The following is a 24,984-nucleotide window of genomic DNA, read 5'->3' as shown; positions in this document are numbered from 1 at the left end:
ATGTGCTAGGCTGTTGCACTGAGCTCCGTATGCACATGGCTTACGAGCTGGTGGCAAGTCCAAAGCGTTTGCTAAATGGGTTTGGTGCTTTAAATGCTAACCGCAGGCGCCACTCAGATTTTACTGCATTCGAGACTGTTTTCAGGTGCTAAAATTATCGAAGTGTGCTTGCAGCGAGAGCAGATGACCGAGCAGCAACAGTGATTGTGGCACAACCCAATTCGTCCATGCACATACTTTCAGAAGAATTAGTCGTTTTATGTGTTGATGAAAAATTTTAATGACTGGCTATGCACTTCGAAGCAGTTAAGTGCTTAAATGTGTGAATATGCTCGTATATCTCTTAAGATTCTTACGTCAGTATGCAAATGCTTACAATATGTGTTGTGGGCATACGGTACTTGTAATTTTCGCAAAATGTTCCTCTAGTTCATAATTTTGCCTTTGCTTTGTATACAATTTCGTACAGAAAGTGTTGTTTGATATGATTTACAGATTTGTACATATGATATATGGAGTTGTAGAAAGGGACTGAATTCAACATTATGTATGCTTTTAAAAAATATTTCTTAATGAAGAATTTCATGCCGTCTCCTAGGTCTCTGATAATACCTTTTGAAACTTAGCCTACCGCTATTATGGTATATCTGAAGGCACAGCTTCAATTCCATACACTTGTAATAAACCTCAGCTGCATCTTCAGCGACTTTTGGTTTTTTTGGGTTACGGCCAATTTTTGGTGCTCCATTTACTAAATTATTGGGCAGTTTCGACGTCATAGTCATAAACCTCTGCCTAGTCACCAGTAACGATACTTTTGATGAAGCTAGGGTTTTCAGCTACGGTGTCAGGCACCTACTTTTCGACCTCTATTCGACATCGTTTTCATTAAATCTTCAGGTATGTTGATACGAGTCTAGCATTGACACGCTTCATACCCAGAACATTAACCGAAATGTGTCGAGTCAATCCATAACAGAAGTTGAGATAATCTGCTATCTCTCTAAAGCCAACAGGATGAGTTTCAAGCACTTAATCCTTTACCTTTTCTATAAGCGTCACATGTACAAAAAATAATCTATGAAACCGGTTTAGCCCCTACGTATTCTTCAAAAATAATGGCATTAAAAATCAACTATTATACAAGTAGTAAGCCTCTGTCATAAAATCATGTTTTAATAATTTCATAATGTTTTTTGAAATAAAGGAGAACATATCGAAAACTTTATCAGATAGTTTGGGACGAGGCCAAAAAGTCAAAAAATCTATTTTTAGGCTCCTCTAAGAAAGTCTCTCCAAGTATGAGCTCTTAATTGTAACGAGAACGTCCTCCAACTTACAGTTTCTTATTTTTTTCTTATTTTCAGTTAGAAAAATTCAAATCTCGCTTCCAACTACTTGGAAATCTATAGTTCTAGTTGCAGAAGTTTGCAGGCAAAACGGTAGAAATTTTATTATTTTAAGGCAAATGATTTCTCTTCTTATGAATTTTATAACTCAATGAAAAAAAAAAACATTATAAATCAAAAAATGCTTAACTTCATCGAAAAATGATACGAGACCATTTTTGTAGAACAGTAAGTTTCCTTTTCTAGATATCGCTCTGAACCTTCGCACAAAAACTTTTCTCCCCAAAAGCCTGATCATTTAATGAAATCACCGACCACTTTAAGATATACTATAGCTGCCATACGAACTGATCGCATCACTGCAATCACCGAACATATTGTTCAGATTGGACCACCATATCATATAGCTACCCTACATTGTGACATAAAGGCACCCGGAATTTGTCATTAAATTCCTCATGTAAATTATATTTCAAAAAAATCTAAGTTGGACAGTCCTACAGTCCTTAATTACTATGCCAAATATGATTGCCATCCGTCAACTAGTTTGTTTACAACAGCTGCTTAAGTCGGTACAGTAGAGCATTGCGAATTTTACAATGGATAAAAATATCAAACAAAGAATTTGTCTCAAATTTTGTATTTCTAACAAAACGTTGTGTGCGGAATCGTTGCGAATGTTGTACTTACGGTCAGTTTTATCAAAACCATAAGCCTATGAGTGGTACAAAGATAATAAAGATGGTTAAAGACAATCGAGAGATCGTTGAAGACATGCTTCTTTTGGTTGATCTTCGACCTCTTCCACTGATAAAAATATTAAAAAAGTGAAATTTATGGTCCTGGTAAATCGTCAGGCAAGTTAGCGAGATGGCAGGAGAGCTCGACATCTCTCGCGAGTCCGTTGGAATGATTTTTGGGAATATTTTGGGTATGAAACGCCTTCCTGCTCGACTCGTCCCGATAAAGCTGATTTTTTTCAAAAACAGTACCTTAAACAGGTATCTTTGGACATGCTTGATCATAGAATTTGATCCTACATTCATGTAGAGCATTATAATTACCAACGAGAAATAGGCTTATGAGTTTGATATGCGGATTAGTAGGAAAAAAACGAGGCGAAACCGCAAAAACCTCACCAAAGCCGCTCAAAAATCAAGGTTATCATTGTTTTTTTTTCGATCTTCGTGATTTGGTTTATCATGAATTTGTTCCGGAGGAACAGAAATAGGAGTTCTATTTGGCCGTATTGAGGCGTTATTCACAAGATTTGGCTCCTTGTGAATTTTTCTTGTTTCCCAAACTGAAATTGCCCGCTTTGTGAAGCCCGTTTTCAAGCGATCGAAGAGATAAAACAAAATTCGCTGAAGCAGCTGAAGGCCAATCCAAAAAGTGCTTATTCAAATTATATATTATATACATACTTATGTACCTACAAAGTAGCAAAAAGCTTAAGTGTTCAGAGGACTGGAAAAAATGTTGACATGTGTATTACATACATTCTTGTATAGAAAGCTTTTTTCTTTGTGAAGAGCTGATTTATAACCAACAATTTTATTTTAAAATATTTATATTTACTCTACGTGATCAATAGCAACAACAACATCAAACTAAATAAGTATTTGCTTTCTTTTATTGATTTCTGTTGCTTTGTTTACATTTGTGTCTAAGCATTTGTAAAATGGCTTTCTGGATGCATTTCGTGTACTACATTCTATTTACCATTTATGTGTGTGTATCAACACGCACACATATGCACATTTCTATTTTTGTATACCTATTTGTATAGTGGCTTCATTGCTCTCAAAAACTGTAGACAACTCTTCACAGCAACACCAAATGCTGCTATCAAAAGTTGGCAATGGAACTCCAACTTCGTTTTGGGGTTTGTTTCATTGTTGTTTTTGTTTGATAATACTTTTTCTTACGAAACTCATCTGAGTTTCTTCCTTTATTTACTTTAATGTACGAGTTTGCACTTGCCACCAGTGTGTTTAATATTTGTTGTTTGTGTTTTTGTTGTTTAATGCGGACGTGTACGTGTCTTCACAAAATTACATTTAATTAAAATGCATTTCATCCACAAACTTCACAAATTCAACAAATATCTCTTGTAAATAGATGTGAATGGAAGCGAGTTGTCTGTTGCAATAAATATTATTTCTTTTCTTGCCTACAGCTGCTGCCACATACAAAATAATTCCAAAAATCTCTTTAAAGTCATGCAACGAAATAATTTTTTTATTGCATTCGATTCGTGCGTAAATTAACTGTTAGACAACATAGCTTAATTAGCTTGTTGTTGTTAGGTGCATATCTACAACAAAACATCAAACATCATGGCTGTCTTTAAAGCGGATGTCGTGTATGAAAAGGAAGGTGATTCGTTTAAAGCCTAAACTTTAGGCTAAAGTGTTCAGTAAGGAAACAAAACCTCTGAACTCTAATGTGCCACTTTCTAAGATATTCTACTTTCTTTGGCTCGAAAGTAACATTTGTTGGGTTAGAAATGAACTGTGAGATAGAAGTAATTAAAAAATTGTAGGTTGTTATAAGTACGAGAGAATTTTCAGCAGAAACTGGGTACCAATGCCGATACTAATCTTCTGAATTAAAACTGGTAGCCATAGGTTAAGGGGTTACATGGGTTTACGGGTTTCAAAGAATCTAATATTTTCATTGTCTTATTAAATTTTACAACACTTCCAGAATATTGTCGTAAGTTTTCAAATTGATCCGAGTAATAGTTTGGGAGATAAAGCTTTGAGAACCTGTGCGCTCGAGGCTAAGTGCGCCGTCTTTAAACGCGTTTTTCTCGAAACTGTGTTTTTGAAGTCGCTTGGCAAGATTTCTCTAGAACTAGTCAACCGATCTTCATGAAATTTTACACGGATCTTTGATACGATTCTTAAAGACTTGGACGAAGTATTTTTTCGATTATAACTATTTGAAACAAAATGTCGCGAAATTTTCACTGACATTTTCATTTGTTTGTAAAAATGTTTGTCAAAAATCTAATTTTCATTTTTTTCCCTTTGTACAAGTTCTATGTTAATATTTTAACTAAAACACGTATTTTTGCACTTTAGGTGCTCCTGTAAGGAGTTATCCTGCCAAAGCGGGCTCATCTTTTTTCCGAGGGGTAACCGCAAATGACGTAGTTTAAAATATTTTTCCCCAAAAATTTCAGAATTTCTTTGTATGCGTTAGTGTATGTTTGTAACAATAAAAAATTCTAATTAAGGATTTCATTTTTTATATGAATTGTTGAAAAAAGACTGTTTTTACCCGAGAAAACCCATGTAACCCCTTAATCTTTTAGGTAGGTCAGACACACCTAAAATAATTGAACTTCAGACTGATAAGCTACTTAAAGCTTAGGCTATTTGATTATATCACGAGGGTAATTTAATAAATATTTAGTCTCACCGCACGATGGCGCCACTATCGCGATAAAAATTGACGTGTAATACATTCTCGTAGACCGTAACAGTCAAAATTTTATCCAAATCGAACTCACAGTTTGATGCAACGTGTGGAAGAAACGGAATTGTGGAATTTCTTCGAAGGTGACTGAAGTCAAAAATTGGCTTAACGAGATCCAACATTTCAATGTGGTCGCACGTCGGCTTATGATGAGCCCCGTCCAGGTGTTCTAAAAGCTACTAACATGAAGGATAACGTAATAAAACCACCTGATCTTGAATTAACAGACCGTTGATTAAAGATTAAAGATATGGGTGAGAAAGTATATATATTTCAACACACTACAAAGTTCGTATCCTGTTTGAGTTTTTTCGCTGCAAACAACAAGCGCAACCGTGAGGTCAGAGAATACTGTCAGTCACTGCTTAAGCGTGTGTTGCCAATAAATCTATTAATAATATGTGACAGCCGCCATTTTCTATAGTACCCCAGGGTTTTTGGTCTGAAATGCCCCAGTTCTAAGGACTCGCAGAAAACGTTAAATTCAAAATGTTGGAAAAAAGACGTTTTATTTCCCAACATAGTCGAATGTTGCTTGAAGTTTGGAAACAGAAAAGTGTTACATAGCGCCGAATTCACAGAAAATAAAATAAAAGAAACAGTTCATAGTCTCATTTGACCACTTGGCAGTGGTGACAAAAGTCACAACTGGTTACATCCGGTGCGTTTTCATGGCGGAAATGCACTTTTTTCTTCGTCAAATGAGATGCATTTTTTCTAATTCTGTGTTCAATCAACCTAAACACTTGGCATAGTAGAGAGCCTTGTCTCTTTTTTTCTCTTCGTCAAGTAGTAAGTAGGATGCCTTTTATATTTCGATATTTGTCAATCCTAGTGTTGCGATCTGGCAACTAACAACTTGATTGTAAAGTTTGACATTTTTGATGTTATAAATACTCAGAATGTTTTGACATGCGGCCGCTACTTGTGCTCTTTACAGTAACTTGAAATATTCATCTCGGCCACAAAATGGAATTAAGTTAATTAATTATTTCTCACAACGATGTGATTTATCTCATCAACAGTGCATCGATGAACTTAATTCAATTTTTGGCAATGAAGCTCCATCAGAGACCAGTGTTTATCAATGGTATGATGAATTCAATCGAGGTCGCAGAACACTCCAAAATCAGTTGTTGTTCCGGAAACTATTGATGCTGTGCGCAAACTAATATGACCTGATCGTCATGTGACCTATCGTGAGATAGGCACAACTGGAGCCATTAGTGGAACCAGCAATTTGGTACTCATTATTCCCGTCCTGCTATATGGTGCAGAGGCACAGACTATAACAACATCTGATGAGTCAACGTTACGATTTTTCGAGAGAAAGGTTCTGCGGAAGATTTATGGTCCTTTGCCACAGTGAATATCGCATTCGATGCAACGATGAGATGTATGAGACATACGACGACATTGACATGGTTCAGCGAATTAAGAGACAGCGGCTACGCTGGCTAGGTCTTGCCGTCCGAATGGACGAAAACACTCCAGCTCTGAGAGAATTCGACGCAGTACCTGCAGGAGGAAACAGAGGAAGAGGAAAACCTCTACTCCGTTGTAGGGACCAAGTGGAAAAAGGACCTTGCTTCGCTTGGCATCTCCAATTGGCGCCACGCGTAAGCGGTTCCTACGCCAGTAAAGATGAAGCGAATATTTTTTTTGTTCTCTAAACTCGAAATATAAAATGTAAATGTAAATCCCACAAAACTATGATCATCACCTTTCAGGCCACTAGCATTGTCTTCGTTCTCTTTGAAGCTTTGTCGACGTGTGACATCCACTTTTACGACTATTTTCGTTTGCTCTAATATCCCTAACAAAAGCCTTTATCGTAAAGCGAACAGAAAAAATTATAGGATCTTATTCATCAAAACCACAGTTAGAAATTTTGTATTCATAAATAGCAAATTTCAATCGCCGGCATGTAAACGATCCACCCTTATGTGCTTAAGCTCAGTTGCAACTCTGGCAATTTAAAATTTTACTTTAAATAACTGCCGCACAAATATTTGCTTCCATATAACATACATACTTGCATAGATAATATTATCGAATATCATAGGTAAATATGGTTATTTGCAATATCAATTTTCATATTTAAATTCTTTTGTTGGTTTTTGTAACTATTTAAAGAAAAGGAAATATGACCAAATACGTTTTTAAATATTTAAATTTTCAATTACTTGCAGTCAATATTTGTTGGCTTCACATTGCAGCTTGGTGCATTTACTAGAGCTGTTAATGGATTTTTACATACATACTATGTTACATACAAGCACATGTACATATAAACACATATATACAAGTAGGTGCATATTTGCTAGATGTTTACTTAACGCTACTTGTTGATTCAGTTTTCGGTGTTGCAAGGTAAACAAACACTTGCAACTGTTGAACAAATGTGACACCTAGAAGAATAGTGCTGACAATAGAGATTTAAATGGTAGTAAGTAGTTACAAAAACAAACAAATATTACAACTGCTTCTGCAACTATTGCCGCCTTAGATTATTCCAACCGTAGGTTTCAATTTATAATATTTGGTAGAAATTACCACCCATAGAGAATATTACATTAAAAAATACTTTAAACGTGTGGATTTCAATGGGGCAAGGCGCATTCTCAGAGGCGCCATACAGTACATACGAGTACAAAACGAGAAGGCCACCCATCCTGATTTTCACAAGCACATTTTTTTCAGCGATAAAGCTCATCATTTTTAAAGAAATATGGACCTATGATTCCTCCGGTCCACAAACCACATCAAACCGTTGTTTTTTCTGGATGAAATGGCAGCTCTTGAAACTCTTCAAGTTCCTCTTCGTCCCAAATACGGAAATTTTGCATATTTACATACCCATTGAGCCAGAAATGGCCCTCATCGCTGATCTAAATTTGGCTCGAAAACGCCGCTATTCTTGGAATTTTTTACGAGCCCATGGAGCAAAGCGATATCTGATTAAAGCCGTTGGCAAAAATTTGGTTTGCTAAAATATGAAATATCATTAAATTATATTTTCAAACAAACTCTACCATCTTAGGTAGAGCAAACTGAAAGCTCAATTATTATCTTTATCACGTATTGACCATTCGGAAGTGGGTAAAAACTTGTAACACTACCTTTTTTCTAGATTATGTTAAAACACATATCAAAATTTTTTCTGATAAGCTTCCCACAGAGCCCTTAACACATCTGTCTAATGACTACTGACAGATAATCGGACAATCGGCATATACAGCAATAATATTATTAACAGTAAAATCATATAACATCCATTCACAGAAAAAAGTTAATAACAGATGGCAGTATTCACTAGACTGGGTCCCATCCAATTCATACCTTTATTTTGAAACACTTGTGTAAACAGCACACAACTGTTCGTTGCAGGTGAGAGCTTGGAATATGATCAGTGGCTTCTTTGAAGATTACAAAACAGACTTTCATATTTCCAATATTTTTTTATTCAAAAATTTTGATCTCTCGTTACCTTTTAATCGGCCCTTTGGTGCAGTGGATAGCACATTGGACTTCTAATCCAAAGGTCGCGGGTTCGATCCCCGCAAGGGCTCAAATTAACCAGAGTTTGGTGAAAATATTATTTTGCAGCTATTCCGCTTGCTTATGAGTAGACTTCACTTAGTATATTTAACTAAAAATAAAGCTCTTTTATATAGATAAGTAGAGTTCCTGTCTCACAACGTCTTTAGAAGGCATATTGTATTACCAACTAAAGTCAAGTTATTCTATTGAAAACGATTTCGGTGTCTAGTTTAGCAGAGAAGACACCATCTCCTACTCGATTATCTTATTTCGAGTCATCCGTACAGATGCTTAACGTTCTTTGTATTGGATTACAAGCTGATTTTATTGGAACCGCCGACATCGAAAAAGTTGCATAGTATCTCAAGTAGATATGACTAATCCATGAATCATCGAAAGATATAAAGTTTTACAAATATACATAAATTTTTCAAAGAAATTTAGCATGAAGGATTCTTATCCAAGAAAAAAAAATCATACAACAAAAATTGCATTCTTCTAGGTAGGACATATCAGTAATTATACTGCTCAACCATATTTTAATATGAAGAGATAGAATAGAATTGACAACATAATATTGGAAATAATGGTGCAATAGTATCATAGATTCACGTGGCACATATTCTCACTAGTCCATAGACCGTCTAAGAACAAGGATTAGTGAAAATACCACAAAAATACTGGCGACATTTCGAGCAGTTTTAAATGGAATCAATATACAAATATTCATCGTAATAAATCAACTAGGATTTCAAATGACAATCAGGCATAAAAAATCATCCGTGGCATGAACGTTGAAATGTATGACGACATTGGCATAGTTCAGTGAATTAAGAGACTGCGGCTACTCTAGCTAGGTCATGTTGTCCGGATTGAAGAGAATACACCAGCTCTGAGAGTATTGGACGCAGTACCCGCTGGGGGAAGCAGAGGAAGAGGAAGACCTCCACACCGTTTGAAAGGTGGAGAAGAACTTGGTTCCACTTGGAATCTCCAATTGGCGCCAAACTGCGAAACTCGGCTATAACCACCTAAGCGGTGTCTAGGCCAATAAGAAGAAGACTCAAGCAATCGTGGGAGAACTGCAACGTAGAGAAAAGTAATCAGCAAAAATTAAATTTCTTGTCCAAATACTTCCTCTTAAATAAATTAGTTGTAATCACTTTTCATTAAACATTTAATTATGTAAATAAAATTTACACCGGAAACCTCTACATATACATATATGTATATGAATGATCAGTCAAATAAATTTTATGCCCCCACATTAGCAAAGCAGGCTAATAATAATAAACGAATAATAATAATAAACAAACGAAAACAACAATTTTACAAAGCCATTAAAATGCAGCAAACATGTGTATTGTACCAACACATACATACATACATAAATAAACAAATAATTACAAGCAATATGCATTAATGCGAAGAGTTAAGAGTGTGAAAACACACATAAACAAAAGGCAATACTTTTAATGCTTCATTAGGACTTAAACTGGGCGTAACGGCAGTCCAAGAGGCGCTGACAATAACACGAAAATCATTAATTTAGAAATTTCATAAAATGGCAAATAAACCAAAAGGAATGAAGTGAAAGGACAATGACAACAAACAAACAATTAAAACAAAACAAACAAAAGGACAAAGACCGGAGAAAATGGCGCGACAATGGCAATGAGTCCCTTCATGCGAGTACATGATATATACGTAAAAACACATACATATTTACAACAATACATTTAACCATATGTGTGCGTATGTAAGGGCGTGAGAATGTATTTTATTGTCCGGTGACATATTAAATGCCTATGAAAAGTCTTCAAATGTGAAGCTTTTGCTTGAATTTGTATACATTGTCCATATACATAAATATATTGTATATCGGTATGTAAAAGTTTCGCTCCTACATTTGGGACTAGTTTTTCACTAGTTCCAAGGTAATTAGGCTTGCATTCTGCACTGCCACAAACACATTGAGGTATACAACTTTTCTCTTTTATTATGTTCATCTAAGCGAATTGGAGGATGGAGAGCAAGTGAGGAAAGTATACAACTTTTCTCTTTTATTATGTTCATCTAAGCGAATTAGCTTATTATCTGTGTTATGTAAGACAGCGGCTGAATAGTTTTTCATTTAATGGCCTGGATACTATATGGTATAAGCTTTTTGAATTGCGCACGGCCACTGATTTCTGTATAACTAAAAACGTAAGCACCATTCAGGATTTTATATTTTGGATTAAGACTATTTATTGCCAAAAATTGGGATACGAAGTTGGCTATCAGCTACTATACTGTCGCTGGTAAACATTCATAATAATATATAATATAAATAAATTCCAATATGGACCTCATAAACAATAACTTTTATACTAAAACCATCACCTGTTGCAAAGACAAAAATTGTAAAAACGATACCTAATTCAAACTCTGGCGTCTCCTTCTCTGCCCATATACCGACGAGGGAGTTGTAGGTGGAAGAAGCCGTTGAAGGAGAGGGGCCAAAGCTTGGGGGGAATGTTGGTGGAGGGGTTTACTGTCAGGAGTTCTCTATCAACTCCAGTTTCAGGCTTTCTGACTGTTGCAGTGTCTTCCAAGCCGAGATTGAAGGTAGCAATATATTTCCTGCTCCAGAGTGCAGCCTTCTTCAGAGAAATGACCATTCACTTAAATAGCAGAGCGGCGATACCAGCCTTGAACCCATTAACAGTGCGTTCAGGGTTAGTCAAGGAGTGTCTAACCTCGCTATCAATAGCATTGAGTGTTTTTGTGATATGATTGTGATGTATAGGTGCCAGGACACAGCGGAATCGCAGGAAATTGTAAAACTGATGAGCTAGCAAGGAATGGAACCCCAGAACGTGCGATATTTGATCAGCCATCTAACCTAATCTTCCTCAGTAATTTATTAAAGCTGCTTGCATTTCGGTAGGTACGAAGTAAGCCGAATTATAGCCGACTTCGCCTCTTTTCAAACGTTCAAATAGTTTTTGGGATAAATAAATAGTAAACGTTAATTTTTGTTGCACTGAAGCTATAATACCCTCCAAAGATGCATTTCTTATAGAATAAAAAGGTATTAAAAGATGTTTTGCTTGATTTTGATTGGTCAGTTTGTGAGGTAGCTATACAATAAGCCGATCCGAACAATTTATTCGGATATTGTGAAGTTATTTTGCAAAATATAAATGTTTTAAATGCAAGAACTTGATTTGGACAGGTCAGTTTATATGGCAGCGAACTGGCAAAAGATCACTTTTTGAAAAGAAAAGGACATTTGTAAGAATCGACCAAAGCTGAAGGACGACTTCGAGTACGTATGGTACAGAAAGATAGACGATGAGAGCGGCAGCGACTGCAGCAACAAAATTCTTGAACTTTTTCATATGTGATCCAACTTATAAAGTATACCATTCTATTTGAAAATACATACATTATATAGTACATATGTGTATACAACATTTACAATGTACCAATTATTTGGTGGTGAGAAATAATATTCTGTTTTAACGAAATATATTTCGAAAAAGGCTAAAAATTCTTAACTGGATATGAACTAGTCTCAAAGTATCGTGCACTCCGCCTTATCAAGTATTTTCTTCAAAGACCTAATCAATTTTTTATTGTTTATTTCTGTTATATAAATATCAAAAATGGTATTACTTAATAGAGACATTAGTTTGCAACTAGTTAATTTCACTGCTGGGTAATTGCTCATATTCAAGTGTTTACACTTAGTTATTGTTGTATAAACGTCTGTTGACAACGGACAATGCAATTACAATAAAAAATTAACATTGAGACATACATACATACATAGATAGATCTAAGCGCAGATCTACATACATATAAAGTGGCAAACTAAATGCATGTACCGTTGAAAAGGCGATTTCGATTATGGCTTATAGTTAGTTCAAGTCACTGCCGTTATTGTCCAACAGATAATTTGTAAAAAAGGACTATCTATTTAAGAACGGTCATTGCATTGACTGGACCTCATTTGTTGTGGTTGTCACACACAATATTGCAGATATTGTTATTGAGGTGGTGTCCACTGGGTGGTGGCGTCTATTGGGTGGTGGCATTTACAACTTCTTCAATGTATGCAATATGTATGTTTATACTTGTATGATAGAGACATAGTAAGTAGTGGCAGACATTAGGCTTAGAGCACAGGGGATTTGGTAATCGAGGTGCAGACAAAAGTATTTGGGTCATTATGGCACAAAACACATTTCACATGCAAACAAATACTTAAACAAAGAAGTAAACTTGCAGATAAATGTGCGCCCGCTGTATGTTTTTGTTTGTCACACTTAGTAGCCGTCAAGTTAAGGGGCTGGGATACGGACAAGGAACGGAAGGTAACATAAAAAGTTTTGTCATGATCAAACGACTGGCATTTCTAATGCACACAATATTTGACAAAGTTCTGGGGATAGCAACAAGAAAAAACTAATAAATACTAAATTTTTAGCACGAAAATATTGGATATTTTTCTGCGAGACTAAGATATTAAGTCTATTAGGACACTTTATTCTTCGACAAGTTGATATACAAGTGTTTGTTTTTTTTAGCATGACTGTGTAGTTTTCGTATCATACCAGAAACAAATTACAGAAATTGAAAATGGTGTAGAAGGGTTTTGAGGAGTATACTTTATTCAGAACACAAGTATTTCAGCGGCACAAAGTATTCAGAGTAGATCATTTAGTCATCGAAAACTTGTCTCATGCGAGTCATCCATCCACATCTGTTAACAACGATAACGTTGAAAGAGTGTAAGAATGAGTGCTTGAAAATCATCTTATTGGTATTAGAGGATAGCAGAGGATCTGAACATTTCTCATAGATCGACTCAACATATTTTCGTTAATGTTCTGGGTATGAAGCGTGTAAATGATAGACTTGTACCAATAGACCTAAATATTTTGCAACCATAATGTCGGATAGAGGTCGAAAAAGAGATGACTGAATGCTTAACTGCGAACCCTAAATTCGTCAAAAGCATCTACTAGAATTCGAAACCGCCCATCAATCAATGAGGCTCCAAAGAAGATACATCAGATATATCCTTATTTAATCCCTAAATACATAAAAAATGTAAACAACTCATTTTTCACCAAAACGAATAAAGAAGAAAGAAAAAATACATACAAAGTAAAAGCTTAACCAAGATAATAAACCTGTGAGATGAAGTAGGAATAAAAGAAGTTTGTTTAATAAAATTACAGCAATAAATTTGTAAAAGCAAAAGCAAATATGAGGGTAAAGAATAAAGAAAGTAATGGATATGGGAGTGAGAGCACGCCTTAAAGGGAAACTGGTGGCAAACGCATAAGCGCTACCCGGACAAACTACAATCAAAGGCATTATGACACAAAAAGTTATAAGGATGACATGCAAGAAAATCCAAATGACCGGTAAAAGAGGGCTAATGGGCTAAGAAGTCGTCAGATGATATTTAGTAATGAGAAAGGAAGAGGATAAGAACAAAACGTTGAGAAGGAAAGAAACGAAGGTCACACAAAGTAAATGCTTGGAGAAAGTGGGCACAAAACGATGGTTTAAATAAAAGGCAAAGAATTAGTGAAGGCGCAACATAAGGACAATAGAATTTATTTTTGTTGCAAATTAAAGTTACGGTAAAAGTGAAGTCATAAGGAGGATATAAGTAGTTGGAGCAAAGTAAAAGATGTAAATGGAATAAAAAACACAATAAATAGTGGGCAAGGAATGGAAGAGATTCAAATTTGGAAATGCGGGTACTGCTACCGATGGACCCCAATGCAAATGAGCTTTGACAAAAAAAAATTTAGGGTCATGCAATTTTAAATCATCTGGAGAAATGTAGATATGTAATTGTGATAATGATGCCCAGAGTAGCACAGTTGTTGAAATTAGCTTTGAACAGTTGTGTGCTGGCTAAAGATTTCTCACTATTTTAAATTCCATTAATACTAAAATTAAGCTTAAGAATTATTCTCTAGTAATTAAAGCTACCGAAAAATAGAGTTAAAGGGTTATATCCACGTGTTGCTTTCAAAAAATCGAAAAACGAAATGTGTTGTCAAGAATTTCCCAAAATAATGTTGTTTATTCCATTTCCTCATATACATACATATAAAGGGAACATGAAAGCCATCAGAAGCCTTACTATTTCTTCCAAAGTTCCTCACTGACTCATCAAAAGCTCTAGTCAAAACTAACTTCTATCATATTGAAGCATAAGACCCTGGAAGATTGTGTCAGATGCCTATTCAGCCATATCTATACTTCTTTTTCCTTTTCACTACAACTGTGGGTCAGTCTGGTCCGAGAACACATACCTTCGCCAGTTGCCTCTATCCTTTACGTGGTGACGTCAGTTGTACAAGTACATACCAAGTGCAGACAGCTCATTAAGCACTTGATCCTTCAATTGGATGCGTTGTCGCCCTTGCTTCCATTCTCGATCCATAGGTCTCAATTCAAACCAATTTTTCGCTAGAGCATCATCTTCCCTGCGAACCAATTTATTTGTTGAATTTTTATGCTCTTTGCTTTTATCGTTGTCGCCGTAACGCTTATACAGTAAGTGATTCCATCTTCTTCGACATCATCGCTGGCGCGGTCGGCTCCAAAGGTCTTGAACAGTTATATCCGTCTATATCAAGCCTTTAGGGTTAAAAATATAACGGCAGGTGCCTTTACCCCGAATAGGCAATTCGTGATTCCCCAGTGTCCTATAAGTAGACCTCTGAGCATCTACAATAGATAAGTTATTTTTGCTTTTATAAAATAACTATTTATGTCAATATATACTTTGAATAACCAACTTTTCCTGATACTACCAGCTTCAGTATGCTATTTTCACTTATTTTGCTCTCTTTAATGCTAACAATCCTTCCTTCATTGCTGCTGACCCGCAAGGGTAATAGTAAGCGGAAACCACTGTGGGTCCTAAAAGAGAAGTTGGCGCTGCGAGCAAATCTAAGTGATGCCGCTATTATCAACTTGTAACCGTACTTACTTAGGTTACTTGTACTAAAAGCAGCAATGCGAAGTTGAAAGGAAAATGAAGCGAAAACAAATTTCCGTTGTGGTTGGGTGGGTGAGTGAGCGAACGAAAATCGAATGCAGCGGAAACGGAAATAAACACGCTGGTAAGTGGTTGTTGGCAATATCAACTTACATACAAACATGTAACTACTTGGAAAGACATTTTAGTATTATTTATATGTATATGCATTTATGTAAGTATTTCCGTCTCTGTATGTAGATATAGCTTGAAGGTATTTATTTGTATATTTGAAAAGCTCCTGAGCACTATAAAAAGGAAAATTGTCACAAATGTTGATACAATTTTCGTTTGTTTTTTTACTAAAAACAACAAAAAACACTCGTATATTAATAATAATAACAACCTATACTTGCAAGGACCCTTCATTCAAACAATAAAATGCGGTGGCCCACCCACCCACATGGCTCTTCTTAAGTGCGTACCGCCGCCTTGAAGTCAACCTAGTAAATTCACTAGACTTGGCCATTTTTACTACTCCAGCGCTCGAGTTGAACACTTTCACTCCCCCTTTCAAACTTTACCGTTACACTGTACATGCAAACAAACACTTTGGCCTTTCCTCTATCTACCCTGTCATTTCACGCTTGCTTTCTTTGCTTATCGCTTGCGTGGCAACAATAACACTATGCCATTGTAATGGACAAATCGCTTTGGGTATAGAGGCTGTGGGCGCTAGACGCCGCTATGAGCTTTTCTAAGCTACAAACGTATTTAGAATGGCAATATTGTATGTTTGAAAGTGTGTGTGTGTGGTCTTGTGCTCAGTGACTTTGGTCTCGATTTATTTATAAATTTATTGTATTGACAATTTTTTGGTTGGTATTTGCGCACATTTATTGACCACCAGTCAACCGCGCAATAAAATAACAACAACATGAGAAAATTTGAACAGATGTGGCTCATTGAATGGCAGGCAGTTTGTAAATGAAAAATAAGCCAACAATCATCTCGGCAAATAAATATGTCAGGCATACAGAATTACAGACTCACAGTCACACACACACATACTTAATTACATACACACTCACACAAACGTGCTGTAGTGTTCATAAGTATATTAATATTCCCACTTATTTGGTTATTCCTTCGACAAGACTCAGTTTCAGGTTCAGGCTCAGGCAAATTGGCCACTTCGCTTTTCAATCGACTGAGTTTTTGTTATAATTTATGGCACAGCTTCGGTCGCTTAAACCTCACTGCTGCTGGCCACTTTGCTCTGCGCATACTTTTCTACTCACTCCTCTGTTGGTCTTTTCAAGTTCAATAGACTGTAATAAATTGTAATTAATTGTTGTAGTTGCGTGATTTTGACGTAGTAGTCGTTGACGGTATACTTTTATCATGAACACAAACACGACTAATATAGCCAACGTGTACAAGTGTAGCACCCATGCTTGTATGTATATGAATGCGTATTTTGGTCATTTGGCGCTTAATCCCTGTACGCCAACTCATGCAGGATTTGCCGCTTTGCACTCTTGAAATATGGGTAACGCAAATAGTTTGATCGAAAAATTATTGTTTTTTTTCTGATCCTGTGATTAGCTTGATTATGATTGAGTGTGTACAGAAATGCAAAACCACAATATTATTTATCTTCATTTGAAAGCAATTGCATAATTAGGCTATCAGTTGCCGTTTAAGATAGCAGTAGAGCTAAAGATTAAGAAGTGGCGCATTTAGTGGGGAGTAAATGTCTAAAACAATCTACGGTTCGCGCTAAAAGAATTGTTACCGCAAATATAAGCATGAATCAACAAAAACAAATTCAATTGGAAGTTTTTAGATAAGTTTTTTATATTTTTTATTAAAAAATAACACAAAAATATTTTCAAACCGACTAAAAATCTTCAAAACCAACTTTATGTACATAATATGATTAATACACACATATTTATATGTAACTATACATAAATTATACATATAGTGTAAAATTTAAAGTTCATGAAAACATTTAAACTATTAATAATATTTAAATTTTTTATTACTTCCGTAAAAGTCAAATTAATTATTGAAATTTGTATATAAAAATCCTCTATAAATGGTTGATTTAATTTAAATTCATTTTTAATTAGTTTTGTTTTATTTTTTTATTTATTTATTTATTTATATTTTTGTTTATTGATTTTTTTTATTTCAAACGCATTAATTGCACTCAATATCACTTAACATACATTCTCATTTATTCTCACTACATTGCAACATTTGAATTTGTTGCTAACAACACGTAATCTTTCAATCAACATAGGTAAATGTTTCCCAACATATGTATCACTCTCACTAACTCATACTCTCTCGCTCTCTTCACCAGGTGCTCATGTATAAAAATCACGTTAGCAACAGTCGTGCTAAAGAAACGAGTGGAATGCAAGCTGTTAACAAACATTTGCATGGATTGCATTTAACAGAAAGTGCTAAAAACCAAATGTTGCTAACAGATTAATGAGCGGCAGAAAATATAAAAAAAAAGAGGAAATTATATTTGAAATTTATAAGCAATGAAATCAAGCAGACTCGGTTGCATTGCAACTTTCGCAATTTCGATTTTGGTTAGATTAGGTACATATATGCAATGCAACATGTTGTCTTTTATAGCAGTTTATTATCGTCAACCCACGCTCTATAAACGAAATATGTACATATATGTATGTAAATACATACGGAAATATAAATTAATAGGATTGAAATTTGAGGTAGCCTCAGTAATTACGAACCTCCGAAAAAGTAAAAAGATTTTTAAGTTTTCAATGATTCCAATTTCTCAAAACCAAATAAATATGATTATTACTACAGATGAGTTCAGATAATAATCGAAGGACTAGTCAAAGAATTGATCTCTTATTTGTGTAAATAATTACACTTCACTGTGGGTTAACAAATTGAAACTCTTGTCAAAATCTATTTCCTCTAATCAGTACCTGATAAATCTCAGAAGGTCGTGTGAAAATTTCTAAGCTTACCGTTCGCTTTTTCAGAGAAACTTTCTTCACTTAAAAAACTCTTACACATACGCACATACATTATCCGGATCAACTTCAAATTTTCAAAAATATATGCAAAACAAATCGGGTTTTTGAAATTCACAAGTGGATATAACCGCTTGAAAAAGAAATATTTTAGACAATTTACTATCCAGGGCTTTTCAAACTGTTTATAAATGTAGAGGAGTAACAGCGCTGCTATTAACTTTGCATGCGCATACATGCATACTATTTAAACAAGAATTCTATGGAAAAATGTTCGTTGCAAAAGAATAATTATCATTCTACCAAATATAATCCAGAAATCCACTTACCTTGATTATTTATTTCTGCCAGACTTCTATTTAACTGAGAAATGTTCTAATTAACGCCACTCTCCATTGCTTACACTTCACCAACAACACTTTGAACAGCGACAGGCGTTAACAGCGCTGCTAGCAGCACGCACATTTCCACTTCACTTTTCACCCGCGAATTAAAAGCATAAAAACAATGGCCCGCACTTATTTTTCACTTGAATTCAATTAATTATAATTAAATTTATTAATTTCGCAACTGATTGTATTAATTTTAGCTTTTTTCCGAACGAAATTCCAAATTTTCCACTCACTACGATTTAGCAGCAAACTTTTTTACACGCACGCAATGAAACTGACAAATAACGGATGTGCAGCGAATAGGGAATTTAACAGCGCTGCTCTCAACTTTGCATGTACATACATGCATATAGATAAGTTTTCTATGGAATAAATGTTCGTTCGGCAATAGAATATGCATAATTCTACTAAATATAAAACCGAAATCCATTTAACTTAATTATTTATTTCAGCCAAACTTCTTTTTAACCGAGAAATGTTCAAAATAATGTCACTCTCCATTGCTTACACTTCACCAACAACACTTTGAACAGCGTCAGGCGTTAACAGCGCTGCTAGCAGCACGCACTTTTTCACTTCACTTTTCACTCGCGAATTAAACACATAAAAACAATGGCCCGCACTCATTTTTCACTTGAATTCAATTAATTATGATTAAATTTATTAATTTAGCAACTAATTGTATTAATTTTAGTTTTTTTCCGAACAAAATTCCACGTTTTGCACTCACTACGATTTAGCAGCAAAATTTTTCACACACGCGCAAGGAAACTGACGAATAACGGATGTGCAGCGAGCGAAGTTGTTGTGCCTTGTTCGTTGAGCAGAGTTGTATGCGCATGTTTAAAAAGAACCTTAGAAATTAAAGTTAATAATTAATTAATTATATTTATATATTTATTTGTAATAATTTTAATGTAAGAAAATAGTGAAAATAAAATCATGCGGAATGCATTACTAATAAATTACTTCACTTTGAAAATATATTTCAATACGGTTGTCACGTTTCTGAACACTATAATGAAAAAAATTAAATTAAATAACAAGATACACTTTCCAAAAGAAGATTTCTTTTCAATTTCAATTCATGCTAATTTAAACATTTTATTTATAACTAGCTTCGGATGTTTAATTAAAAAAACATATTTTTTTATTGTTTTACACTAGAAATATGTTAATATTATTTTACTTAATTGTTTTTAATATAATAATTTTTATTAAAAGAAAAAAAATTTTTTTTTTCAATAAAACAACAAAAACGTATTTTAAAATCTTTTTAAATAATTTTGAGAATACATATGTATAATCAACCGTTCTCATAAGTTTTTTATTAATCTGATTAGTTTTTCATTTCCACATTTAAATACTTTATAAAACGACTGCATCCCTGCATCCGTCTTTGACTGTCTGCTAATTCCGTTTGTTCTTGACAGTTTCCTTCTCCGCCGACGAGTAAACCCACACTTCTCAGCAACTACAAGTGAATATTTAATATTTGCATTTAATTGTGCAACAAATTAGTTATAACATCGATTAAACGAAATTAGTATAATTTTACTATAACAGTTTGTGAAATAATAAGTGCAGTTGTTGCTTTGAGCCTTTTATTGTGCAAAGTGAGGAGAGCCTGCGCTTTTGTATCAACGAGTAAAAGGGCTGCGCACCGGCCATAAACGCAAATGTTAATATTTGTGTTAAATTGTGAAATAAATACAATTATATGTTAATAAATCGAAAGTAGTAATATTTTTCAATCAAATAATGTGAAATGTTAAGCTCCGGCTGTGTTAAAAACCTTTTAATATGCGAAGAACGGAGAGTGGGTGCTCGCAGCAACTTTCGTGCCGGCGACGAGTACTCGCCTCGCATTAGTTTGTATGTGTTTGTGATTGTGAGTAAATGAAGTAAATGCTCGTTATCATACGTTCGTGCAAATGTTAAAGAGGTGTCATTAAATGTTAAAATCAAATGTGTATTATTTTTTATTAAAAATGTGGTTATTTATCAACCAAAGAGCAATCAGTTTTATCGTTGAAAACAATAATGTTGTTTAAAATACTAAGGGGAAAGGGTTTAAATATAATAAAAACTTGAAACTGAAACTAAAAAAATCAAATTGCGTATTAAAAAAAAAATATTATAACTTGAAAATAAAATCATTAAATTTCGATACTGAATATCTTATGTCCGCACTGAAGACAGAAAAACCCAATTTTTGCGGTTTATTTTTAAAAGTTTTGGATTCTCTTTTTCCTTAACCGATACTCGGGGGAGGGGCCTCTGTCAAAATTTAGATTTTGGGAAAAATGGCGGCTTTCAAAATAAAAGTTGATTTTTATGTAATAAATTGCAGTCCAGGGTGTCTAAAAAACGGAATTATTATCGTAAATTACATTCCTTTGATCATTACCTGACAAATATTTGTAAAAAGGGCGTGTGATAATTTCTTCGGAAAAATATTCCTCACCGACTTTAAATAACGCATTTTAAGTTTTAGGAATTGATTACTCTGAATTAAAAAACTCTTACAAATACCCTCATAACTTCGAAACTGTATGCCGAATCAACTTCAAATAAAAAAAAAATCGTTTTTTTTTAATTAAAAAATTGATATACCCCAATTTTATTGATAACAAAAGTATACTACTATGAGCGAAAAATAGTAAAACTTTGTTCATATTTTAAAATTCTCAATTTATTCTTCCAAATCTATGTCGTTCCCCCAAATAATTTCTCATTGGTCTCAAAATACTTGTGCCCCTTTTTTCCAATCCTCGAAACTGTTATAAACGTCAAATTTCGGAATAATCTTCAATGCGCGTAGGGATTCACGTTAAATAGCTTCAATTGCTCAAAACGATTCCCTGAGGGGTCATTTGAGTTTGCCGAATAGCGGCGAATACGGTTTTTGCGGCACGGTATTAGTGGAAAATTTGGCGAAAACTCACGGAAAATCAATGACGGTGCAATATCGTGGTGCAAAAACCAAGAGTTGTCGGCCCATATTCCGGGCAGCTTCGCACAAACGAGGCATAATAATCAAGAAGTATTCCTTGTTGACAGTTTGGCCGATGGGAAGGATTTCGGAGTGCAACACACCTCGATCGAAGAAAACAGTCAACCTAACATAGATTTTTGACCTGCTTTGACGTGGTTTTTTCGGCTTCGGCTTACCTTTACCTCCGACTGTTAATCGTCGATTCTCAAGCATCAATTCCTTTATTTTATTGACGTGTTGATTATCAGTTGATGTTGATGGCTGTTCGTCGTCAACGCGTTCTCGACCCTCTTTGAATAGTTTGTACCAATCAAAAACACTTGCTCGCGACAAGCACTATCACTAAAGGCCTTATCCAACATTTTTAGCGTTTCAGCACCAGAAATTTGATTCCCTACGCAATATTTAATGGAACTTCTTTGTTGAATAATTTCACGCATCGTAAAAGTCGAGGAATGCACTTTATGTACTTCAGAAAGACAAGCGTATAGTAAACACTATTGATTATTTTTATGTGACATTTGGCACAGATGTCACTGACAGTCATACCAACCTAAAAAAAATTTCAAGGAATAGGTTTTCGCGCGAAACTTAAATTAAAAAGTCTTACTATTTTTTGCCCACATTACAATATTAAAAATATTAAAATAAATTATTAATAAAAATTATTAAAAAATATGTCAACTGTCAAAAATTTTACAAAATATTCAAAAGAATTGAAAATTTGGAATCAATATATAGTTTTTATAATTAGGTATTATATGGTTATTTGTGTAAAAAAAAGTTAAAAGGTGTTGCATATTAAGTGCATATATTAAATCAATATGGTGGGAAGTGAAAAAAGTGTAGTGTAGTGTATCTAATGTTTCATAAGGACTTTTTATGCCAGAAATATAAAACAAGTGTTTTTAGAGAAATTCATATAATTAAGTCGCAGTCAGCAACATCAATCAAATTTGTATAATATCACATAAGTAGTAACACATGTACCAGAAAGCGGAAAGAATACTCTCTCTCTTAAGTATTTTACAAGTAAGTGATTATTACAATAATATTTTTTATTTATTAATAAAAAAAATTTAAATGCAAAGAAATATACTTTCATTATCAAATTAATTATTAAAATCACGAAAACTATATTTTTTATAAAAAAAAAGTTTGCTTCACAGAAAAGTTATTTCTTTTAATTAAAATGTTTCTATTATATTAATATATGTATTAAACTTGTGTTAAAAATCATTGAACTCACAATACCTGCTTTAATAGGGCCAAGTTCATCGCGAGCACTTTCACATGCAACTAATTAAAGTTGCCTCATCAATCTAAAAATTATGCCAATAACTTATTTTCTTTATCGCATATTTTAATGCTTTCATCTTCTTCATATTTTGTTTACTTATTTACATTCCACCAATCATGCACCACGATAACGGCAACTCCATAGCATGAGTTAGCCACCTTCCAGCTCCACCTCATAACCGCTATTTTATCACTTACCGAAAATCTTTTAAAAGAAATTACAGCCAAAATTAATTTACGACAAGCTTAATGATGCATTTTCGACCTTTCGTATGAAATCTCAATTAAAATTCCCCGCCAACGGGCAAAAGCTGCCTCCTTCAGCCTCTGCGCACGTCAGTCAATATTTGTGCGACACTGACGCCAGGCAGTCAAGCGGCCGGCCGGCTCGTAAGCTTGATGCTTGATATTGCAGCAAGTGAGCAAATATCAAAAGGAAAACTAATTAAAGTATCGCCGCACGTTTTCGATGCCGCATTTTATTACTTTAGTGGCTGTTATTATTATTGTTGTTGCATTGGACCTGTGCCGCGTGCCACCTTTGCTGTTGTTGTTTGGTTGTTGCAGGCGTAACGCAGTTTACGTTTTTAATCGACAACAATAAAAACAATTCCAACGCTACAAAAAGTTCCCAACCACTACCGCAGCTACGCGCGTTGGGGTCCATCGACTGCACAGTCGCAACTGTGGCCGTAAAGTCAGGTAGAAAAATATAAATGCTGCTTGTTTTTATTATTATTACTCATGGGCGCTCATATACGATACTTATACGGTTTGTATGGGCTTGCCTCTTTGTCGGGCCGTGTACGCCTGCCACGATAACTGGTAATCAAGTGCAGCCAAAATACCGCCAATAACACCAGCACAGCAACAGCAGCAACAGCAACACGAACAACAACATTTACCGGCCAATGTTCGACCGCCTGCCATGAACGCCAATTATCGGCAACATGAGCAACTCAATCGACAAGTTAAATACAGGTTACGCGCCTAACATGTCCACTCAACCTGTACACCCATGCATCCTTCAGCACCGCGCACGGTTATGTTACCCCCACTGCATCACCCCTCCCTCAAGCGATACGCTTGGTCCAAAGGCTGCTATTTGGCGGCTCACGTTAGTTAGAGATTCCGTTGCAATCGTTTGCCATCGATGCATTTGCCGAGTGTGGGCTGCACTGTGAGGTACACTGTGAGAGCCTACAACGCTTGAGCTACTATGGCGCACACACGCACATATTTATACATAGTATAGCCGTATATGCCCTCTGCTGGTGGCAGCCGTAGCAGCTTTGGAGAAAATTACTATGAGAGATTGCTATACACCCCCGCAAACCCCCTCCATCACCACCAATATGTACAAAATCTTGACAACAACAGCAATAATAACAACAAGTAAAGTAAATACTAGAGAAGCGCAGCAGCTGCGACACAACAACTTCGAAGAGGCGCCGAACATTTAATGGGTGCCGAGTCAAACGTTCATACCCCCCCTGAGATAAGACTGCTGACAAACACACATGCGCACACAGCACCAAACAAACACCCAGTTTTCATGCATTTGGCCATGCAACAATTGAGCAATTTTCATTAAGTCGCTGATAGTAATGTGCGATGCGGTTATGTGCTTGAGTGGCGTGGTTGCGCGCGGCGTGCTGTGGGCGGCGTTGCCGCTTGCAAGTGAAATGCCATTTATACGCCAGTTTGCGCCAGTTGATGGCGAATTTTGTGAATTTGTGCAACAAATGTGATTTTAATCTTATTGCTTATGCATGCTTTGGCTCGAAATTAAGCAATTAGCAAGCGTCGTTGGCAGCGAAATGATGGTTACGTTACAAGTGTTGTTAAGTTGTCGTAAAATGAAGTTATTATCTTTTATCAATATAGT

At 35.2% G+C, this 24,984-nt stretch overlaps 1 protein-coding gene and 1 non-coding gene across 2 annotated transcripts in view; both read left to right on the top strand.

Moving 5' to 3' along the window:
• LOC126758615 (high mobility group protein DSP1) overlaps positions 1–24,984 on the top strand; it is a 273,973-nt gene that overhangs the window by 88,100 nt on the left and 160,889 nt on the right. The gene's annotated exons all lie outside the window — the stretch shown is intronic.
• Trnar-ucu (transfer RNA arginine (anticodon UCU)) lies at positions 8,335–8,408 on the top strand. The gene has a single exon. It is a non-coding gene; the product is annotated as a tRNA-Arg (tRNA).

This window comes from Bactrocera neohumeralis, chromosome 5 (assembly GCF_024586455.1).
Source record: "Bactrocera neohumeralis isolate Rockhampton chromosome 5, APGP_CSIRO_Bneo_wtdbg2-racon-allhic-juicebox.fasta_v2, whole genome shotgun sequence".
Classification (NCBI taxonomy): domain Eukaryota; kingdom Metazoa; phylum Arthropoda; class Insecta; order Diptera; family Tephritidae; genus Bactrocera; species Bactrocera neohumeralis.
Note: the sequence above shows the minus strand (reverse complement) of the source record. Positions and strands in the feature narration are given on the sequence as shown.